Source organism: Cervus elaphus, chromosome 18 (genome assembly GCF_910594005.1).
Source record: "Cervus elaphus chromosome 18, mCerEla1.1, whole genome shotgun sequence".
Taxonomy (NCBI): Eukaryota; Metazoa; Chordata; class Mammalia; order Artiodactyla; family Cervidae; genus Cervus; species Cervus elaphus.
The window spans coordinates 75,137,521-75,160,995 of NC_057832.1; the positions used below are offsets into that span (position 1 = coordinate 75,137,521).

Consider the following 23,475-nt stretch of genomic DNA (forward strand, 5'->3'; position numbering starts at 1 on the left):
GCCCAGAAAAATAAAGTTTGACACTATTTCCACTGTTTCCCCATCTATTTCCCATGAAGTGATGGGACCAGATGCCATGATCTTAGTTTTCTGAATGTTAAGCTTTAAGCCAACTTTTTCACTCTTCTCTTTCACTTTCATCAAGAGGCTCTTTAGTTCCTCTTCACTTTCTGCCATCTGCATATCTGAGGTTATTGATATTTCTCCCAGCAATCTTGATTCCAGCTTGTGCTTCATCCAGCCCAGCGTTTCTCATGATGTACTCTGCATATAAGTTAAATAAGCATGGAGACAATAGACAGCCTTGACGTACTCCTTTTCCTATTTGGAACCAGTCTGTTGTTCCATGTCCAGGTCTAACTGTTGCTTCCTGACCTGCATACAGATTTCTCAAGAGGCAGGTCAGGTGGTCTGGTATTTCCATCTCTTTCAGAATTTTCCACAGTTTATTGTGATCCACACAGTCGAAGGCTTTGGCATAGTCAATAAAGCAGAAATAGATGTTTTTCTGGAATTCTCTTGCTTTTTTGATGATCCAGCAGATGTTGGCAATTTGATCTCTGGTTCCTCTGCCTTTTCGAAAACCAGCTTGAACATCTGGAAGTTCACGGTTCACGTATTGCTGAAGCCTGGCTTGGAGAATTTTGAGCATTACTTTATTAGAATGTGAGATGAGTGCAATTGTGTGGTAGTTTGAGCATTCTTTGGGATTGCCTTTCTTTGGGATTGGAATGAAAACTGACCTTTACCAGTCCTGTGGCCACTGCTGAGTTTTCCAAATTTGCTGGCATATTGAGTGCAGCGCTTTCACAGCATCATCTTTCAGGATTTGAAATAGCTCAACTAGAATTCCATCAGTAGCACACCCATAATCATAGAAGTATTATTCATAGCAGCTATGACATGTAAACAACCTAAATGTCCACTGATAGACAAATGAATAAAGAAAATATGGTGTATTCAGGCTGAAAGAAGGAATTCTGTAGTATGCAATTTTTTTCAGAAAAAGCTAACAATTTTTGAGCACTTACCATGCTAAATGCTCACATATATTATTTTATTTAATCCTCATAAACACCTATATAGTTAATTATTATTATGTACTCATTTTCAGGTGAGGAAAAGAGACCAAGTGCAGCTCAAAAATCTGCCTAATGTCTCAGAACAGTAAGTGGTGGAGCCAGAACTCAAGACCAACTCTTCTGATTAGTGATAAGTTCTACTTCTCCCTGAAGCCCACTCTTCACTACCATGCAATATTGTTTCCATTCATCAAGATTTATTTAACTCAAAAGCAAATCTTTTCAAAGCTGAAATCTTTTCAAATTTTAAAAATTTGACTTACTCTGAATTTTCTAGAAGAATACATGAGAAAATCACAAAAGTTGTTTCTCTCCTCTATACAGATTAAATATATCCTTGGCTCAAACCAATAAGGGATGAATTATTGTACCAGCCTAAAAGTTATTGTTTTGAGAATTTTTAATAAATCAAGCTCATTTCATTATAATAATGCCTGAATTGTGCAGAAACTTACAAACTGTTTTGGAATCTCTTTTTAAAAAAAAAATCTCTTGCACTGAAGTACAACAATAAGTTTTGAGGGGAAAAAAAAAGCAAACTATGGCTAGAAACTGTAAAGGACAATAGTAGTTCACCACATTTGTATGGTATGCTACCGATTTCATACTAATTCTTATAATCTTCTTTTTTTTTTTTTAACATGATACAGGCAGAAGAATCACTACTTGATAACAGTTGAGACTCAGAGAGGTACAACAACTAGTCCAAGGTCACACCTTTAGCCCATGAGCACAATCCAGGTTTTCTAGTGCTGAGTCCACTGCTGTTTCCCCATGTGCCTCTGCTCTGCACAAAACATGGAAACATCCTCTTATTCCCAGAGAATGCTTCATTGTCATCTTGGAGAAACAGGGAAGGGCTTAGATGTGTGGTTTTCTCACTGGAAATGGTGTGTATCTCAATGTCAAATGACAGGGGAAAATAAGCAGGCACCAAGCAATTTTCTCCTTTAGAGTTATCTCAAAATTTACCCAAGTTAGGGCCTTCCCTGGTGGCTTAGTGGTGAAGAATCCACCTGCCAATGCAGGAGACAAGGGTGTGATTCCTGATCCGGGAAGATCCCACACGCCGAGGAGCAACTAAGCCCACAAGCCACAACTACTGAGCCTGTGCTCTAGAGTCCAGGAGCCACAATTACTGATCCCATGTGCTGCAACTACTGAAGCCCACACACTCTAGACATTGTGCTCTGCAACAGGAGAAGCCACCATAATGAGAAGCCTTCCCAGTGCAACTAAAGAAGCTTCTGCACAGCAATGAAGACCCAGGACAGCCAAACAAACAAAATCTACCCAAGTTAAAGTACTCTGGCCACCTGATGCACAGTCAACTCACTGGAAAAGACCCTGATGCTGGGGAAGATTGAAGGCAGGAGAAGAAGAGGACAGAGATGAGATGGTTGGATGGCATCACCAACTCACTTGACATGAGTTTGAGCAAACTCCGGGAGATGGTGAAGGACAGGATAGCCTGGTGTGCTGCAGTCCACGGGGTCGCAAAGAGTCAGACACACCTGAGCGGCTGAACAACAACAAGGATAGAGAAGGTGTTTGAAGGTCTTGGAAGGTGTTTGTCTAGCAGAAACATTTGCCATGGGGACACACGATATTCAGGAATCCTCTTGGCTGGGTGAGTGGTAGATCTGGATAAGCATTGTCTTTCAGACCCAGGCTATGGGCCACCTAGTGCTCCCTTAGAGCCACACTGGGCAAGTCTTCCCCCAGATACTAGCTGTGGGCCTTTGAGCAAACTATAGAACTCCTCTGTGCCTGTTTCCTTCAGGAGCAAAATGAGGACAACAACCATCTACCTCACAGAACAATTCAGGGGCTTCAATGAGTTAAATGTTAAGTGCTAAAAAAAAAATGTAAAGTGCTTTGGACAAAATATGGAGATGTGCCCAGATGAGAGCCATGATTTTTATTATGTTAATGAATGGGCCTCTTGATTTCTTTATATATAAGGTGGGAATAATGATAAATCCTGTAACAAGAATCAAAGTGGATCCTGTCTTTGAAAGTTTCTGATAAATCATAAAATGTTCTGTGCATCTAGAGAGTGACTGCTGTTGTCTTAAAGAGAATGTTACAATGTCTGAATTATACCTGTATTCCTTTTGCAAGGAATTTCCCCTTTCTTCTCAAATTGAGAAAGAAAGTGATTGACATTGTGATCCCGAGCCTATCCCCACTGGTAGTTTGTGAAGCAGGAATCAAATTGTTAAAGTTAGTGTTTAGCCAGTTGGGTGGGGCAGTGTTTACCCACAATCTGGTGAGTTGCCATATCTCAGGGAAGGCTGGGGTGGGAGGCCTGCCCCCTCTGTGAGTGGCTGTACCAGTGTAGAGATCTAGAATCCCAGAGCCCTACCGGTCCTACAGGATTACCTGGGCAAAGGCACAGGAGACCTGGAACCCTGAAAAGTAGGACAACTGTTCACCACGTGGGTGGCTACTCAGGGGAGCCTAGGGCAACACCAGTCCTAAAATCAGAGCTGCATCTGACGGAGAAGCAGATGTGTTGATGCAGGGTAAAAAATAGAATGAAATGGAGTTGTGTGTGTGTGTGTGTGTGTGTGTGTGTGTTTCCAGAATCTAAGATGAATGTGATTTCTGACAAGATCAGAAGGAGTGCAGTTGACACAAATGAGGGAAACATAAAGCACATCTCCTTTTCATATAGCATTGTGGTCTCAACTAGCGGCACAGGCAAGGATTCCAAGCTCAAACGTCTTTAGGAATTCACGGATGCCAAGTGGGGAAGCTGTTCCCCATGCCTTACCCTGGCTCACTGTGGATGCTCCGTCCTCAATGCCTCCTGCCTCCTCCCTGCTGCCTTCTCCTGCTAGAATTCTCCCCAGTTTTCCATGTTTGGTCTCAATGCCATCTCCTTTACTAGGCTGCCTCTCAATCTCCACCTAGAGCTAATCTCTTCCGACCATGTCCTCATAAAACTTTCAATTGTACCCCTTTCACACAGAGCTATCAAAGTTTACCTCGTTTCATAATGAGTTGTGCAAACCGTCTCAGCCTTTTGCTTATAAGAGACTGCTTCTTGTCATCTCCGTGTCAGGGTGACACCAACACCGCATGCTGCTCAAAGGAGCCACTTGATAAATATTCATCAAGGGAATAAATAAATATTTGTTGGCGATAATTTACTTGAACTGAGAACTTCATGGCCTCCAAGAAAGGCTCTGAATTTGTGAAGTGAAGCACTTCTCTTTTTTTGTGCCCTTCTTACTCTCCAGGTTGTTTCATAATATCTCCTGCCAGGAACTGCTCCCATTATTAAATTATTAAGTGCCAGGGAAGCAGCAGCACCTTCTATGATTAAGTACTGAGTGAAACTGTGAGGAAGGGAAGCCCCCATTGCGCCTAGTTTCAGAGGTGAGAACTGTCAAGTTTATTTTTGTGCTGCCTCTGTCACAAGCCAGTGTGATTCCAATGATGGATTCTGGGATTGTGTTTTCTGCTTTCCTCCACTCACCCCCTTGACATGAGCCACTTTGGTTTCTTTATTTATTTTAAATATTTTCTTCACTTTATTGAGAAAAGAGTTTCTGTTTTCTCTTTTCTTTTTTTGGCTACAGTGCACAGCGTGAGGGATCCTAGTTTCCAAACAGGGATCAAACTGGTGTCCCCTGCAGTGGAAGTGTGGAGTCTCTACCACTGAACCTTCAGGGAAGTCCCCATCAACATGAACCACTTTGAATACACATACCCAGAGCAAAATTTCAGGGGCAGTAATGAGAAAGCAGAGTCTATATTTCCTACCTGGAACCTGAGACTGTGCTAAAACCAAACTTAATGCTTGTAATCTATATTCACTCTTTAGCTGTGTGGATGAGAGTTCTCTTCACAAAGAACTGAAGGACAGTTGGATGAGGAGTTTGGAAGTAGGATCATTGATCATATTTTTTCTCTATGATTTGTGATTAACTTAATCACGTAAACAATTAGTGAGAGTTCTTCAGATGTTCTGCTAAATTGCTTTCCCTCTAAGGAATATTGTTAAATACCCTCTACACTGGCTCCTCCATGGAGTCTTTCCATGAGGAAAATTCCAAACTCAGCTGTCAAGTACATGGACTCGTTCTTATGGATGATATCAGTAAAGACTTCCAAGAATCCCAGCATCCTTTCCTCAGCTCTCTGATCCGCAGGCTGAGGCTTCGAGGATAGTACCCCCAGGAAATCCCCTAAAGGTTACTGCTCACAAAACCCACTTTCAAGCTCTAGATGTTAAAGAGACTTAGCATAAAGCTCTGCTTAAAGACTAAAAATATAAATGAACTACTGAATTAATGGATGAATAAAGTAGTAACACATTCTTAGAAATAATACTTAGCTCTTCTTGGTCCTTGGCTCCTAAATATCCTGATGTGAACTTACAGATTTTGTTTTATCCTAAATGAAAATCATAAAAAGTCTTCACTGAAAAAAAAAAAAAAAAAAAGTCTTCACTGAAAGAGACTTCAGTGATAGAAAGCCATGGCCTCACAAATGAACTTATCTATGAAACAGGAACAGATTCACAGACATAGAGAACAAACTTGTGGTTGCCAAGGGAAAGTGGGGGTAGGGGAGGGATGAACTGGGAGTTAAGAGATGCTAATTATTACGTATAGAATGGATAAACAATAAAGTCCTCCTATGTAGCACAGGGAACTATATTTAATATCCTGTGATAAACCACACTGGAAAAGAATATGAAAAAGAAAGCATATGCATTCTGAATCATTTTGCTGTACAGTAGAAATTAACATGACATTATAAATCAACTATATTTCAATAAAATATTAATAAAATTATTTTAAAAGTCATGGGCTGATTTGTTCAAATGAAATTAGGGAAAAACTGCTTCTCTGGTTGAAGTGTAGGTAGGGGCTTGGAACCTCCACCTCTAAGAAATGACACAGTTTGTCCAATATCAATACAGATCCCAGAGATAGAGCCATGACTCCTGAGCCCCTGGCTTGGTTTTTCCTGCTACATGCTACCTCCTTTTATGGGTAAAGTGTTGTTTCTGGATACTTACTGGAAAAAAGGACATCTCTCTGTCCCTAAAACAAAAGAGCCATAGGTTACAGGAAGTTTTTTTTGTTGCTGTTGTTTTGCCTCTGTCCTCTGAAACATTTTATTTGTACATATTACATTCCTAGAAAAAGAATCCAAGGATTTTCCCTTCTGTGTCTTTCGTCTTGCTTCTTCATGGGCCCTGATGCCAGCTGAGGTTGTCAGTACAATGCAACCAAACTGAAGGGATGGGAGCAGGCTATTCTGCCATTTTTCTGGATCTTTGAATTGCACATCAAATCTGGGGCTGATCACTCCACACTTATTTAGCCTGCCAGTGAGGTTCACAATTTTCCCAGCCATGTGATAATCAATGATATCAAATTCACCAGTGCAACCGTGCTTCATTATCATAGTTAGAAACCTGATGATGACTTTGGAACATGGCTTAATAAACAACTGGCATTTGCCTCTCTTTTCAGCATTGTGGACACTCTTGAGAGCATCAGCCAGGACATTCATGTGCACCATAATGGCAGCAAGGAAAGATGGTGGAAAGAGTTAAAGGAAGTTTTGAACTGGGCTTCAAGGTAGTCACATAGTTGAAGGTAGGTCTTCCTTACAGATGTATTCCAGCTAAAAAATGAAGCAGAGATGATAGAACTTACTTCACTATTTTGCAATTTCCAAAGTAATGGATCTAGGCAAGGACTGTCAATGATTGTCAGATTCCTAAAGAATTTGGTGCCTCCTGACAGAAGTACGCCACATTGTCTATGAAGTACTCCTTCCAAAAAAATGAACTTGATGCTAAATCAAGCCGAGAAAGTCTAAATCACCAATTTATGGGAAATATAAGAAACAAAGGAACTTGTTAAACTGAAAGCATAGGAATGGAATCAACAATATTCACAGTCTGCAAAACTCTACAAACTCTTTAGCAAACAAATTTCAAGGCAAAACAAAACAAGGAGGGGAAGGGAGCAGAATGTGATGTAAAAGCATCATGAAAGACAGGTCAACCAATTTCAATATATAGAGAGTATTTCTGTCCCAATTAAAATAAAGTGTACTTGTTATCTGGGAAAACACCAAATGGAATGGACATACTGGTGTTCATGGGGCCCTGCAGTGGGAAGCAGCAGACCAGTCCACATCACCAAGGTGGAGAAATCAAGGCCAAGCTGGGCTCCTGGTCAAGGACAGGAAGACCAAATCCCTGGAGGAGATTTCTCTCTTCTCCATGCCCATCACAGAATCTGAAATCACCAACTTTCTCCTAGGGATGTGCCTCAAGGATGAGGTATTGAAGATAATATCCACACAAAAGCAGACCTATGCTAGCCATTGGACCAGGTTCAAGGTATCTGTTGCCATCTGGACTACAATGGGCATGTCAGTCTGAGTGTTAAGTGCTCCAAAGAAGTAATCACGGCCATCCTAGGGGACATCATCCTGCTCAAGCTCTCCATTGTCCCAGTGTGGCAGTGCTCCTGGAAGAACAAGACAGGCAAGCACCACACTATCCCTGCAAGACCCCACTCCATGGTGAGTTTCTCTTTCCACCCCAGAGACACTGGCATCATCTTGGCCTCTGCACTCAAGAAGTCACTACTGATGGCCAGTATGGATGACTGCCATACCTCGGCTGGGGGCTGCGCTGCCACTCTTGACCATTATGATGCCATCTCCAAGACTTACAGCTCTTTCACCCTGACCTCTGAAAAGAGACTGATCACCAAGCTCCCTGTCAGGAATCCAATGACCATCTCCTATAGATTCACACCAGAGTTTCCCTGCAGAGAACTCAGGCTCCATCTATGCCCACCACTGCTGCAATTCTATACAAGAAATATAAAGTGAATTAATTAATAAAAAATAAAGGGCAAAAATCCTATGGAACAAATAAGGAAGTCTGAAAGATGTTTAAAAATACTAAACTTTGGGTAAATTTTCAGGTGAAAGTATGGTATCATGGTCGTGTGCTATTCTGTGCCAAGTTGCTTCAGTTGTGTCTGATTCTTTGTGACCCCCTGCACTATAGCTCGCCAGGCTCCTCTGTCCATAGGATTCTCCAGGCAAAGATACTGGAGTGAGTTGCCATGCACTCTTCCAGGGATCTTCTTGACTCAGGGATTGAACTTGCTTCGCCTGCATTGGCAGGCAGGTTTTTTTTATTTTATTTTTTTACCATTAGCATCACCTGGGAAGCCTGGTATCATGGTTACTTCTCTTTAAAAAACTTTAATGAACTTGTCTTTCATACTTATATTCCAAATACTTATGGATAAAATGCTATGATATACAGGATATTGCTTCTAATAACCTTGGGAGTGGCTGGGAATGGGTAGATACACCGATGAAATGTGACCAGTTTTGGGCTGATAACTGTTTAAGTTGTGCGGTAGGTCCATGTTGGGTCATTATCATGACTTTTGTACTTCTATAATGTCTGAAATGTTTGTGATTAAAATATTTAAGAAGTTTTGTTCATAATTAGAACAAAAGGTAGTTCTTCCTAATTGTTAAAAAAAAAAAAAGAGAGAGAGAGAGAGGATTTTAGGCCAGGAATGGAAGGAAAGGATTTCACATGAAGGTAAGAAGGTTTTTGGAAATGGATGGGTTTCTCATTATGACTGAAGCATGAGGAATCTCTCAGAAGTGATAACAAGAGTATCCAATCTGTTTTGACTGAAGCTTGACTAGACCAGGACAGGCAATCTGCTGGTGAAGGTGGTTATCTCATGAAAAAGGCATGGTCTCACTTACTAGGTCTTGATCTCACTATATATGTTGTGGGTGATGACAGTAGCCTAGCTTCTGTTACAACTAACTCACAACAGGATATTAATAAGCTATATATTTTACAATGTAATTAAGAAATCATTCGATAACAGCAAGATCAAATCTCAAATGGACAGCACAAATAACTGCCATACTACCCAAAGCAATCTATAGATTCAACACAATCCCTATCAAGTACCAATGGTATTTTTCATAGAACTAGAACAAATAATTTCACATTTTGTATGGAAACATATAAAACCCCAAATAGCCAAAACAATCTTGAGAAAGAAGACTGGAACTGGAGGAATCAACTTTCCTGACTTCGGACCATACTATAAAGTGATAGTCATCAAAACAGTATGATCGATGGAACAAAATGGAAAGCCCAGAGATAAATTCATGCACCTATAAATTCATACACCTTATCTTTGACAAAGAAGGCAAAAATAGACAATGGAGAAAAGACAATCTTTAACAAGTGGTGCTGGGAAAACTGGTCAACCACGTGTAAAAGAATGAAACTAAAATACCTTCTAACACCATACATGAAAATAAACTCAAAATGAATTAAAGATCTAAATGTAAGATCAGAAACTATAAAACTCTTAGAGGAACACATAAGCAGAACACTCTCTGACATAAATCACAGCAAGATCTTCTATGACCCACCTTCTTCCCAGAGTAATGGAAATAAAAGCAAAAATAAACAAACGGGACCTAATTAAACTTAAAAGTTTTTACACAATGATGGAAACTATAAGCAAGGCAGCCTTCAGAATGGGAGAAAATAATAGCAAATGAAGCAACTGACAATTAATCTCCAAAATATACAAGCAGCTCATGTAGCTCACTACCAGAAAAATAAACAACCCAATCAAAAAGTGGGCCAAAGTTCCAGTGGAATCATTATGGTATCCTCCTCGGGGCCAAAGAACTAAACAAACATTTCTTCAAAGAAGACATATAGATGGTTAATAAACTCATGAAAAGATGCTCAACCTCACTCATATCAGAGAAATGCAAATCAAAACCACAGTGAGGTATCATCTCGCAGCAGTCAGAATGGCTGCCCATCAAAAAGGCTACAAGCAATAAATGCTGGAGAGGGTGTGAAGAAAAGGGAATCCTCTATACTGATGGTGGGAATGCAAACTGGTACAGCCACTATGGAGAACAGTGTGAAAATTCCTTAAAATACTGGAAATAGAACTGCCATATGACCCAGAAATCCCGCTGCTGGGCATACACACCAAGGAAACCAGAACTGAAAGAGACACAGGTATCCCAATGTTCACTGCAGCATGGTTTACAATAGCCAGGACATGGAAGCAACCTAAATGTCCATCGGCAGACAAATGGATAAGGAAGTTGTGGTACATATACACAATGGGATATTTTTCAGCTATAAAAAAGGATGCATTTGAGTCACCTCTAATGAGGTGCATGAAATTGGAGTCTATTATACAGAGTGAAGTAGGTCAGAAGGAGAAACACCAATACAGTATAATAACGCATATATATGGAATTTAGAAAGATGGTAATGACGATCCTGTAAGCGAGGCAGCAAAAGAGACACCGATGTGAAGAACAGACTTTTGGACTGTGTGGGAGAAGGCGAGGGTGGGATGATTTGAGAGAATAGCACTGAAACATGTATATTACCAAATGTAAAATAGATGACCAGCGTGAGTTCAACGCATGAAGCAGAGCACTGAAAGCTGATGCTCTGGGACAACCCAGAGGGATGGGGTAGGGAGGGAGGTGGGAAGGGCGCTCAGGATGGGGCGGTGCATGTGCACCCATGGCTGATCCATGTAGATGTGTGGCAGGGGCCACCACAGTGTTGTGTCCTCCAATTTAAATAAATAAATAAATTTTCTTAAAATGTCATTTTGCTTACCCCCAATGCAGCATTCCTGAAGCAGATCAGAATGCTCCAGGCTGGCAATCAGCCCTTCTGGATTCTAAGTAGCCCCCAAAGGATGCAGTGGCTTGCACATTGGAAAATTTAACTATGACCCTAAGCCACTCCCAAGACCATTTGTAAATTATTGCTTGAGTAATTTACAAATATTGAGATTTGATGACCTGAAGAAATAAAGATTTCCACTAATGCTTACTGTGCTCAGGCAGTCACTCACTGGCAAGATCTTGTTTGAATGTCATGAAGTCAAATATGTCATTAAATATGACAATTTCCAAAAGGGACCCAGGACAGCTAATGGTCATCAAGCTGTGAAATCAAAGTGTATGGAGGGATTCCAAAGCTTACCTCTGACTTTGTCTTTTACAAACCCAAATCCAATGTGGCGATCACGCTTCATTCAGTTCACATAAAGTCGAAATGATCTTTTATTCTAGGGGTAATGACTTGATGATTTGACACCTATGAGTCATAAGCAGCCCTTAGTGAAAAAGCCCCGTGACAATGTGTTAGCTCACATTTAAACCTTAGTTATGTTTCCCACTCTGTTCCCAGTAGTCCCCATCTTCATTGCATCTGGGGTAGGGTTCTGGGCCCTGGCTCAATGAGTGGACTCAGTTTCAGACCAAATATATTGCAATGAACCTTAAAAATTCACACATTTGCTATGAGACTTTCTTCAAGGGGAAAATACATTTTCAGTCATTTGGCCAAAACAAGCAAAATGCTCAAAATGTTGAAACAGGGAGGCCCCCACTCCTCTATTTCATTACTGCGTTGCTGAGGCAAAGAAGTGAAGACATTTTTCTTTGTGGCTCCAGTAAGCAGGCAGACATTTATCAATTGGGACACTCTACAATGGATATCTAATCAGATACACTAGTCCTCTGGGTAATTCCAAATTCCTGCAGAGAAAGTTTGGCTTCTTTTCCTTAATGACTGCATTTGGAGTATGAACTAAAATGGTCAAAATTTTCAATACATCTTTGAGAAGGGTTAAGCACAAAAATCCTGTTAAACAATAATGGGATTTGTGTGTGAAACATGACACTCTTTGAACACTTTTGAGAAAGTTACTCTGCTCTTTCCCCTCCGACTAATAACAATTCAACATTATTTAACATAATCCTACTGACAGGTAATTTCTGACATGAGATTTATTACTGACTTGCCCTTGGAGGGCATGTTTCACTATTAATGTTTCCTTTTAAAAGCTATAGCATGCGTTAGATTCTCCTACAGCGTTTCCCCATGTTTTCCTTGGAAACCCCTATTTTCTGTGGTATTTTACATTGCCCAAGTCTGTTTTAACTCTGTATCCTTATATACACACAGACACACCCCTACTCTTCAGAAATACGTACAGAAATATACTTAACATTGAAACATTTCTTCTACCATTATTAGATTTACCTATAAGTAAATAAACAACATTAGTAACATAAATTTGAATCAGTTTCTCCTGTACCTAACTGGGTATGTGATTGAGTGAGCGAGAGCTTGACTTCAGCAGGACTATGCTGGGGACTGGGAGCGCGGCAGACAGGCTGATGTCCATATAGGGCCAGTGAGACCTGCAAGTGTCTGCCCTCATTGGTGCTTTCAGCCTTTCACAATGCAGGACATGTGAGACTGTTCAGAACACATTTGTGATTCTGACTCATCCAGAGAAATGATTTTTTACCTGGTGAGTCAGCATGAGCTAGGTATTTCCCTACCTGTGCTAACCATACAAGGGCATTGCTACCTGGAAGGTTAGGTCATCTGCCCCAGAAGGAAACACACACCATCTTTGCTTTTTCTGCAACAGCTTTACTGGTATCATGAGCTCACAGGCCAGAGCTGATTATGTAGTGTCCTTCCTTTGAAAGGGAAACGTTGTCTAAATGGCTCGCTGGCTGGCAAAGCAGCAAGGAGACAAGTGAAAAAAATTCACTCATTCATCCATCCATTCATTCTTTACTTATTCATCTGTAGTTTTAGGGAGGCCAGGTGTATTGAGTTATAATTTACAAATGCTAAAATTCACCCTTCTTAATACTGCAATTCATATAGTCATGTAACTACTACCACAACCAAGATGAAGAAGAACTTCATCACCTCAAAAAATTCCCTTGCCCCTTTAGTAGCTGACCCCTTTCCCCAGTCACCATATTTATTTAAAGAGAATATTCAGATGATTTACAACAGAGACACGAATTCACCTGCATGTTGTAATTTGTCCTTAATGTAGTGGCAAGATTTACTGGTAACGAGCTTCAGGGACCCTCCATCCCACTGGAAGTCTGAGAATGTGCTGGGCGAAACCTACTGCCTCACAGTGGCCCTAATGAATAACCTATTTCTGCAGAAAAACACCTGCAGCAGTGACTCGACTAGGAGATTTCTAAGCTTCCTAACTCTTCTTCCCATAAATTTCAGAAGACTAAGGTCCCTTCAGTCTCCCACCAAAGTCTAACTGGAAAAAGCTGGGGATATATACATTCTCCCCAGCCTTGGCCCCGGCCTCTCCTCCCAGAGGCTGACACACACAGGCAACTCTCTCTCTCTCTTTTACACACACACACAACAGACGCAACAACAAAAAAAAAACCTGCCAAGACAGTCTGTCTTCCAAGGTGGTCGTTAAATCTCTAAGGCCACAAGGGGACCTTCTGGGCCCAGACCCATGCAGAAGCCTGGGGTGAAAATCCTCTACCCCGAGAAGCTGGAACTGATCCGAAGGTCTTGCACATTAGGGAAGAGTTACATTCCTAGGTTACCGGGCCATTAGCAGCTCCGCCATCCATTTTTCATTTGAAGGAACCTTTTTTAAAGGTTGAATTCTTATCTTTGGGAGGCCTGTAAATGCAGTTCTTGTGTTTTCATTGGGTTTATTTAGCCTAGGGGATTTAGGTCCCTCTGTTTAAGTAGTAAATTTTCCCCTTTGTGTAAATGTATGTGGTTAATATACTTAAAAATCCATCAGGCAAGGCTAACAAAAATGCAGCCTCCTTTACACAGCCGTTTTGGCAAGAATATAGTCACTCAGGATGGCTGTGCGGTGCTTATAATTGAATTGTGGTCACTAAGCTGAATGCTATCAACTTCTGGAAAAACCCAAAGCCAGATAGCTCTGAGCACTCCTTTCACCACCTTCCCTCCAGCTCCTTTCCTTGCCGCCAGCTCCCCCGATCACCCAGCTGGCAGAGTGGGACACAGAAAGAAGCCCAAGGTGAACAAATAGGACACACTGCTACTGTCTTTAAACATGTACTAGAAAAGATGGGTTCCAGGTCTGAAAGGACAGAACTGAAGACCTGATGGCATGAGTTGCAACACTTGGAAGGCCAGTGACGGAGAAGCTGCTCAAGAAAAGGAAAACGACAAAGGTCCTCGAAGATGCCCTTCCAGCTTTCAGTTCTTGCTTGAGAATAACACTAACCTTTGGCCACTCGAATCAACATTATCTGACACTAGGGCACAGATTCCAGCCCCCTCCGAAGGTTGCCCTCACAATGGTAACCTTGGGGGACCTATAGTCCATTAGTTGATATTTGCTCCTTCCTTCTCTGACCCTACATGCTCACCTCTCTGCCTTCCCCCTCCCCAGCTCTCGTGGCAGAGCCTAGTCCACCAGGCTGGGTTCAGAAGCTGTGGGCTCTGACCATGACAAGCATGAAGGCTTCTCACTCAGCTACCACTGTTGCTGTTGGCAGGAGACCAAGTGACCACCACACACCCTAGTGCACCCAACTCAACCAGGTGGCCTTGGGCCATGACAGATATGAACCAAAAGGAGAAAACCCGCTCACTGCTCAGAGCTGTGACAGGAGAAAAGAAAAAATCCTGCCATACAACTCTCCCTTACCTAAACACAGAAACTAATCACTATCAAAACACACATAAGAGGATTTTTCTACTTAAAAACTGTCTTTTAGGGAATTCCCTGGCAGTCTAGTGGCTAAAACATGTGCTTTCACTGCTGTAGGCCTGGGTTTGAACCCTGGCTGGGGAACTAAGATCCTATAAACCACTTGGTGTGACAAAAATAATAATAATAAAGAAATGGGGGGAAAATGGACTTTTAAAAAACAACCTTTTAATAGAAATAAATAAAAATAAAAACTACCTTTTTCATTAGGCTCGATATTTCCTATCCCCTCTAGGCACTGTGCTCATTCAACAAATAAATGGGCACTTCTTAAATGTAACAATAGTGCCTGGGTTCTTTGGGTGCATAAGTCCATCCCATGTACCGTGTAAAACACTGAAAAAGCACTTTGGACTCAACTACCATTCTAGAGTAAATACTGGAGAAAATGTGCTCCTAGAGCTAAGGAGCCTAGCAGCAGGTGAGCTCAGGGCCTAGAAATTGGTCAAGAGGGAAACTACAGGTGGTCTAGCACAAATGGCTTCGCAGCAAAGGACAAAGCAGCTCATAGAACTCAAACCAAAAAGAAATCTATGTCTAAAATGCATGAGTCAGAAGAGCACTCATTTCTCAAAAGGTAAACACACAACCTACTACTCAAGAACTACTGTGCTAGTTCAAATTATTGCTCCTTCCTGCTGACAGTGGTTGTGTAACTATCTCAGGTACATCTGAAAGGCCACTAAAATGGACTGGAATGGGTCAATTTAACTCAGATGACCATTATATCTACTACTGTGGGCGGAAATCCCTTAGAAGAAATGGAGTAGCCATCATAGTCAACAAAAGAGTCCAAAGTGCAGTACTTGGATGCAATCTCAAAAACGACAGAATAATCTCTGTTCGTTTCCCAGGCAAACCATTCAATATAACGGTAATCCAAGTCTATGCCCTGACCAGTAACGTGGAAGAAGCTGAAGTTGAACGGTTCTACGAAAACCTACAAGAACTTTTAGAATTAACACCCCAAAAAAGATGTCCTTTTCATTATAGGGGACTGGAATGCAAAAGTAGGAAGTCAAGAAAAATCTGGAGTAATAGGCAAATTTGGCCTTGGAGTACAGAATGAAGCAGGTCAAAGGCTAATAGAGTTTTGCCAAGAGAATGCTGGTCATAGCAAGTATCCTCTTCCAACAACACAAAAGAAGACTCTACACATGGACATCACCAGATGTTCAATAAGCAAAATCAGATTGATTATATTTTTTGCAGCCAAAGATAGAGAAGCTCTATACAGTCAGCAAAAACAAGATCAGGAGTTCACTATGGCTCAGATCACGAACTCCTTATTGCCAAATTCAGACTTAAATTGAAGAAAGTGGAGAAAACCACTAGACCATTCAGGTATGACCTAAATCAAATCGCTTATGATTTTACAGTGGAAGTGAGAAATAGATTTAAGGGACTAGATCTGATAGACAGAGTGCCTGATGAACTATGGACAGAGGTTCGTGACATTGTACAAGAAACAGGAACCAAGACCATCCCCAAGAAAAAGAAATGCAAAAAGGCAAAATGGCTGTCTGAGGAGGCCTAACAAAAAGCTATTAAAAGAAGAGAAGTGAAAAGCAAAGGAGAAAAGGTAAGATACATGCATCTGAATGCAGAGTTCCAAAGAATAGCAAGGAGAGATAAAAAAGCCTCCCTCAGCGATCAATGCAAAGAAACAGAGGAAGACAATAGAATGGGAAAGACTAGAGGTCTCTTCAAGAAAATTAGAGATACCAAGAGAATGTTTCATGCAAAGATGGGCTCAATAAAGGTCAGAAATGGTATGGACCTAACAGCAGCAGAAGATATTAAAAAGAGTTGGCAAGAATACACAGAAGAACTGTACAAAAAAGATCTTCATGACCCAGATAATTATGATGGTGAGATCACTCACCTAGAGCTAGACATCCTGAAATGTGAAGTCAAGTGGGCATTAGCAAGCATCACTATGAACAATGCTAGTGGAGGTGATAGAATTCCAGTTGAGCTATTTCAAATCCTAAAATATGATGCTGTGGAAGTGCTGCATTCAATATGCCAGCAAATTTGAAAAACTCAGCAGTGGCCACAGGACTGGAAAAGATCAGTCTTCATTCCAATCCCAAAGAAAAGCAATGCCAAAGAATGCTCAAACTACCACACAATTGCACTTATCTCACACGCTAGTAAAGTAATGCTCAAAATTCTCCAAGCCAGGCTTCAATAGTACATGAACTGTGAACTTCCAGATGTTCAAGCTGGTTTTAGAAAAGGTAGAGGAACCAGAGATCAAATTGCCAACATCCACTGGATCATCGAAAAAGCAAGAGAATTCCAGAAAACATCTATTTCTGCTTTATTGACTATGCCAAAGCCTTTGACCTTGTGGATCACAATAAACTGTGGAAAATTCTGAAAGAGATGGGAGTACCAGACCATCTGACCTGCCTCTTGAGAAACCTGTATGCAGATCAGGAAGCAACAGTTAGAACTGGACACGGAACAACTGACTGGTTTCAAACAGAGAAAAGGATTAAGTGTATTGTCACCCTGCTTATTTAACTTATATGCAGAGTACATCATGAGAAACGCTGGGCTGGATGAAGCACAAGCTGGAATCAAGATTGCTGGGAGAAATATCAATAACCTCAGATATGCAGATGACACCACCCTTATGGCAGAAAGTGACTGCTAAGTCACTTCAGTCGTGTCCGACTCTGTGCGACCCCATCCCTGGGATTCTCCAGGCAAGAACACTGGAGTGGGTTGCCATTTCCTTCTCCAATGCATAAAAGTGAAAAGTGAAAGTGAAGTCACTTAGTCATGTCTGACTCTTCGTGACCCCATGGACTGCAGCCTACCAGGCTCCTCCGTCCATGGGATTTTCCAGGAAAGAGTACTGGAGTGGGGTGCCATTGCCTTCTCCGAAGAAGAACTAAAAAGCCTCTTGATGAAAGTGAAAGAGGAGAGTGAAAAAGTTGGCTTAAACTCAACATTCAGAAAACTAAGATCGTGGCATCTGGTCCCATCACTTCATGGGAAATAGATAGGGAAACAGTAGAAACAGTGACTGACTTTATTTTTTGGGGCTCCAAAATCAGTGCAGAAAGTGACTTCAGCCATCAAATTAAAAGACACTTTCTCCTTGGAAGGAAAGTTATGACCAACATAGACAGCATATTAAAAAGCAGAGACATTACTTTGCCAACAAAGGTCCGTCTAGTCAAGGCTATGGTTTTTCCAGTAGTCATATGCAGATGTTAGAGTTGGAGTATAAAGAAACCTGAGTACAGAAGAATTGATGCTTCTGAACTGTGGTGTTGGAGAAGACTCTTGAGAGTCCCTTGGACTGCAAGGAGATCCAACCAGTCCATCCTAAAGGAGATCAGTCCTGGGTGTTCACTGGAAGGACTGATGTTGAAGCTGAAACTCCAATACTTTGGCACCTGATGCGAAGAACTGACTCATTTGAAAAGACCCTGATACTGGGAGAGATTGAGGACAGGAGAAGGGGATGACAGAGGATGAGATGGTTAGATGGCATCATCAACTCAATGGACATGAGATTGGGTGAACTCCGGGAGTTGGTGATGGACAGGGAGGCCTGGTGTGCTGCAGTTCATGGGGTCACAAAGAGTCGAACACAACTGAGTGACTGAACTGAACTGAACCCCAATATTCACTGCAGCACTGTTTATAATAGCCAGGACATGGAAGCAAGCTATATGTCCATCAACAGAAGAATGGATAAAGAAGTTGTGATACACATATACAATGAAATATTACTCACAGGCTATGGTTTTTCCAGTGGTCATGTATGGATGTGAGAGTTGGACTATAAAGAAAGCTGAGTGCCTAGGAATTGATGCTTTTGAACTGTGGTGTTGGAGAAGACACTTGAGAGTCCCTTGAACTGCAAGGAGATCCAACCAGTCCATCCTAAAGGAGATCAGTCCTGGGTGTTCATTGGAAGGACTGATGCTGAAGCTGAAACTCCAATACTTTGGCCACCTGATGCGAAGAGCTGACTCATTTGAAAAGACCCTGATGCTGGGAAAGATTAAGGGCAGGAGGAGAAGGGGACGACAGAGGATAAGATGGTTGGATGGTATCACCGACTCAATGGACATGGGTTTGGGTGGACTCGGGGAGTTGGGGATGGACAGGGAGGCCTGGTGTGCTGCTGTTCAAGGGATTGCAAAGAGTTGGACATGACTGAGCGACTGAACTGAACTGATACAAGGAATGAATTTAAATTAGTTCTAGTGAGGTAGATGAACCTAGAGCCTGTTATACAGAGTGAAATAAGCCAGAAGAGAAGAATAAGTCTCGTATATTAAGGCATATATATGGAATCTAGAAAAATGGTACTGATGAACCTATTTGCAGGGCAGGAATAGATACTCAGACATAGAGAACAGACTTATGGACACAGCAGAGAAAGGAGAGAATGGGACAAACTGAGAGAGTAGCATTGAAATATATATATTACCATGTATAAAATGGAAGTTGCTCCACAGCACAGGGAGCTCAGCCTGGTGCTCTGTGATAACCTAGAGGGGTGGGAAATGGCAGGGAGGTTCAAGAGGGAAAAGACATATATATATCTATAGCTGATTCATGTTGATGTAAGGCAGAAATCAACACAAAATTGTAAAGCAATTATCCTCCAATTTATTTATTAAATAAATAAATTAAAATAACAGTTCCTCTTCCCCATCAATTAAATAAATTTTATAATATTTTCAGCGTAGAAGAGGCCCAATAAAGCTAAATAAAAGTACATATTGAAACCTGATAGCTCAGTTGGTAAAGAATTTGCCTGCAATGCAGGAGACCCAGATTTAGTTCCTGGGTAGGGAAGATCCACTGGAGAAGAGATAGGCTACCCACTCCAGCATTCTTGGGCTTCCCTTGTGGCTCAGCTATCAAAGAATCCACCTGCAATGCGGGAGACCTGGGTTTGATCCCTGGGTTAGGAAGGTCCCCTGGAGAAGGGAAAGGCTACCCACTCCAGTATTCTGGCCTGGAGAATTCCATGGACTATAGTCCATGGGGTCACAAAGAGTTGGACACAACTGAGCAACTTTCACTTCACATATTGAAAAAAATTAAGTTATACTTCTGACATCCTGCTTTAAATGGTAAGCTCCAGGAGGAGTTATTTGACTTTCTTGTTATAACCATAGTTACTGCATGATATACAGATAGGTCATAGATTATAAATGAACAAAGATGAGTAATTACCATTGATTAATATTTATGCCAATAACTACAAAATTTCCTCTTTTAAATTAAGGTAATTTAAGAAGAAATGTAGAGATCCTATTCTTTTCACATTTGAGCCAGGCAATACTTAAGCTTACATATAACCAACCATCCCTATCATCAACTTTTATCGACCTAAGATTACTCATGCATCAATCCATATCAAACCATCAAGTTGCCTCATGCGTGTGTGCATGCTCAGTGCTTCAGTTTTGTCCAACTCTTTGCAACTCTGTGGACTATAGACCGCCAGGCTTGTCTGTCCATGGGATTCTCCAAGCAAGAATACTGGAGTAAGTAGCCATGCCCTCCTCCAGGGTATCTTCCTGACTCAGGGATCGAACACACATCTCCTGCACCTCCTGCATTGCAAGAGGATTCTTTACTGCTGAGCCACTGAGGAAGCCCAAGATGCCCCACACCCTCAGGAATTTCAGAGCCCTGGTTTTAAGAAAAGCAGTAATGATTTCTGCAGGAGTAAACAATGAAATCTGATTTTCTAAAATACTTTTAGGGTCACTGATCTAAGTCCTTACATTCTGGCTTTTAACATGCTTGTGATCTGTTCCATGGGGATGGAGGAAAGCAGGAGCCAGGGAGGCAGGAAGACTGGGATTGATATAAAATGACATTTTAAAGCAGCATCCTTGACAGCCAAATTCTGCCTGGCTCTAACCACAGGCTAGTTAGCAGCTTCAATTACATAGTATTTCCTCTTTAACATTTCTCTCTTTAACATTCTTTCATATTTTAAAACATAACTTTTAATTTTACTTCCAAAAGGATCTTTCTGGCATTTTACTGCTAAAGTCCTATCTTTTTACCTACATTCCTTGACCTCCCTCACCCTTCACCATTAAGAAATGATAACTGAAAGAAAAAAGAAAACAGAAAAATGTGAAACTTGTGAACACACATAAGGGGGAAATATTCCTTGCCCTGCTTTTTCCTAAAGAGTGAGGAAATACAATAAAAATGAAGGGCAAAAGGAGCTTGAGTGTGTGTGTGTTTGTGTGTGTAATCTGTATGGCACAAGAGGAAGCCGTATAAGATCTCTCAGTGCCCTAATGTCATGCTTACTAAACAAAGCTCACAGCCAATGACATTTCCCAGGAAATACCAGGTCCTGTGCTGTTCAGTGTTTGTTTCAAAGGGCTAAGTCTGGAGGAAAACAAAGGAAGCTAGAGGGAGGAAAAAAAATTTAGTTTAACTGTACTGCTGTGAGCTCTAAAAGCAAGTCAAATCCCTAGCCTGCTTTTTTTATTTTGTTAGGAGAAAATCTTTTCAAGTATGTGCATGATTAAAAAAAAAAAAAAACCCTATAGGCACTGTTCCTTTTTGGCGGGTAAGTCAGAGGTCTTTATCATTTTGTAGCTTAACAAATAAAAAGCATTAAACCACTTCTCTTCCAATGCATCACATGTCCAGAGTTTGGTCCCATAACTAATGCAGAGTTGTGTACTTCATTAAAAACTTAAGATCCTCCCTGGCTTAAGGTTTTACAGATCCATAAGGCAGCAGTTGAAATATGGGACAATTTTCTCACATGGCAGGCAGCAAAGTGAATCCAGCCTGTCTTTATGGATTGGATCCTCCTGGCAATGAGTGTGCTAGATGAGTTTGCATTTTCCAGTGCCTGGTAGGCTTCACATGCCCCTAGCACATGTACATACACCCTGCTTCGCTCCCACTCCCAGGACATACTACACAGGGTCTTTCTTCTTCCTGCTTCTTACATCAGTCACACGGTTCCACGTTTTACACATTGGTGGTGTTTTACTCGCTAAGTCATGTCTGACTCTTGCAACCCCATGGACTGTAGCCCACCAGGCTCCTCTGTCCATGGGATTTCCCAGCCAAGAATACTGGAGTGGGTTGCCATTGCCTTCTCCAGGGGATCTTCCCAACCCAGGAATTGAACCTGGGTCTCCTGCACAGTAGGCGGATTCTTTACCAACTGAGCTATGAAGGAAGTCCTTTACACATTACTGGAGTAGATTTATCCTCCAGCTCCAATACACATATATTGGATGTTTTTTGAGCACCTTCATTAATTTGTTCCCTTCATCTCCCCAACTCCTGTCTCCACTCTGGCAACCATCAGTTCATTCTCTCTATCTATGGGTTAGTTTTTTAAGTCTCTCTTCATTGTTACAAGTGGCAAGATTTCCTTCTTTGTTATGGCTGAATTATTCTTCATTGTATAGTTGACCCCTGAACAATGTGGGGTTGGGGGCATTGTCAACCCTCCATATGATTGAAAATCAGCTATAACTTTTAGCTGGCCCTCCTTACCTGTGGTTCCTTCATATTCAACCTTTTGCATCCATGGATTCAACCAACTGTGGATCAAGTGGTACAGCAGTATTTACTATCGAAAAAAATCTATACAAGTGGACCCCTGCAGTTCACATCCAAGTTGTTCAGGACCCAGTGTGTGTGTGTGTATGTGTGTGTTTGTGCCACATCTCATTTATTCATTTGTCAATGGACACTTAGACACTTAGTTTGTTTCTATGTCTTGGCTATTGTAATAAACATGGGAGCATATGTATCTTTTCAAAATTCATATATTTTTAAATACTAGTTAAAGGGTTGCCATTTACCTAGAACCTCTCTGAAATAATGGGAAAATCACAACTTTTATATTTGCCTCTAAAGTCTAACTGTAGCAACTACAATCTAGTATTTCAAAGGGATCATTATATTTGTCACATACAAATCTCTTATTCATTTCTACCTTATATGAATAATGTAGATGGTATGTCTGAGACAGTTAAAAAGAAAAAAGGACATAGTGACAAGGAAAAGCTTTGCTGTATCTAACAAAATTGGCAAAGGCTTAACAAGAATCACTTCTCTGCTGGCTCAGCCAGTAAAAGCATCTGCCTACAATGCGGGAGACCCGGGTTTGATCCCTGGGGCGGGAATATACCCTGGAGAAGGCAATGGCAACCCACTCCAATACTCTTGCCATGGATGGAGGAGCCTGGTAGGCTGCAATCCATGGGGTCGCAGAGAGTCGGACACGATTGAGCGACTTCACTTTCTTTCTTTAACAAGAGTCAGTTCTGATTAGGAACATTTTGTAATCAAGAAGCAGAGGGCAAATGAATATGAACCATTTCTGCTTGCCAAGGACTCTTTTCTAGGGATGAGAGGCTGTTCTCCTACCAAGCTGGGCAGAGACAACGAAGGTGTCAGGAAGCCCATACAAAGTTGAGTGATTTCAATCAAGGGGACACAAAGGTAAATCATTGGGTGATTATCCACACTCTCTTAGCAAAGCAATAATGAAATTAATATGCAAATATTTTAAAGTCAAACGAATATTTATACCCATAGGTAGAAATAGGTATATTTCTATATTTCATAGGCATAGGATACTTTGAGGAACAGAACTTTAATATTTCTAGTTAGTTAGAATGATCCTGTTCGATGAGGTAAGTTCTCTTTCAGTGGTATTATATGGACATTTTAATCTTATAAAACATAAAAAGTGGTGTTTGCTATCA

General features: G+C 41.2%; 1 protein-coding gene and 2 pseudogenes across 3 annotated transcripts in view; 1 reads left to right on the forward strand and 2 right to left on the reverse strand.

Moving 5' to 3' along the window:
* Positions 1-23,475, reverse strand: part of CREB5 (cAMP responsive element binding protein 5) — a 430,941-nt gene that overhangs the window by 201,044 nt on the left and 206,422 nt on the right. The gene's annotated exons all lie outside the window — the stretch shown is intronic.
* The window catches only part of LOC122674425, a 56,995-nt pseudogene continuing 39,081 nt past the window's right edge, over positions 5,562-23,475 (reverse strand).
* Positions 6,647-7,966, forward strand: LOC122674639 (annotated as a pseudogene).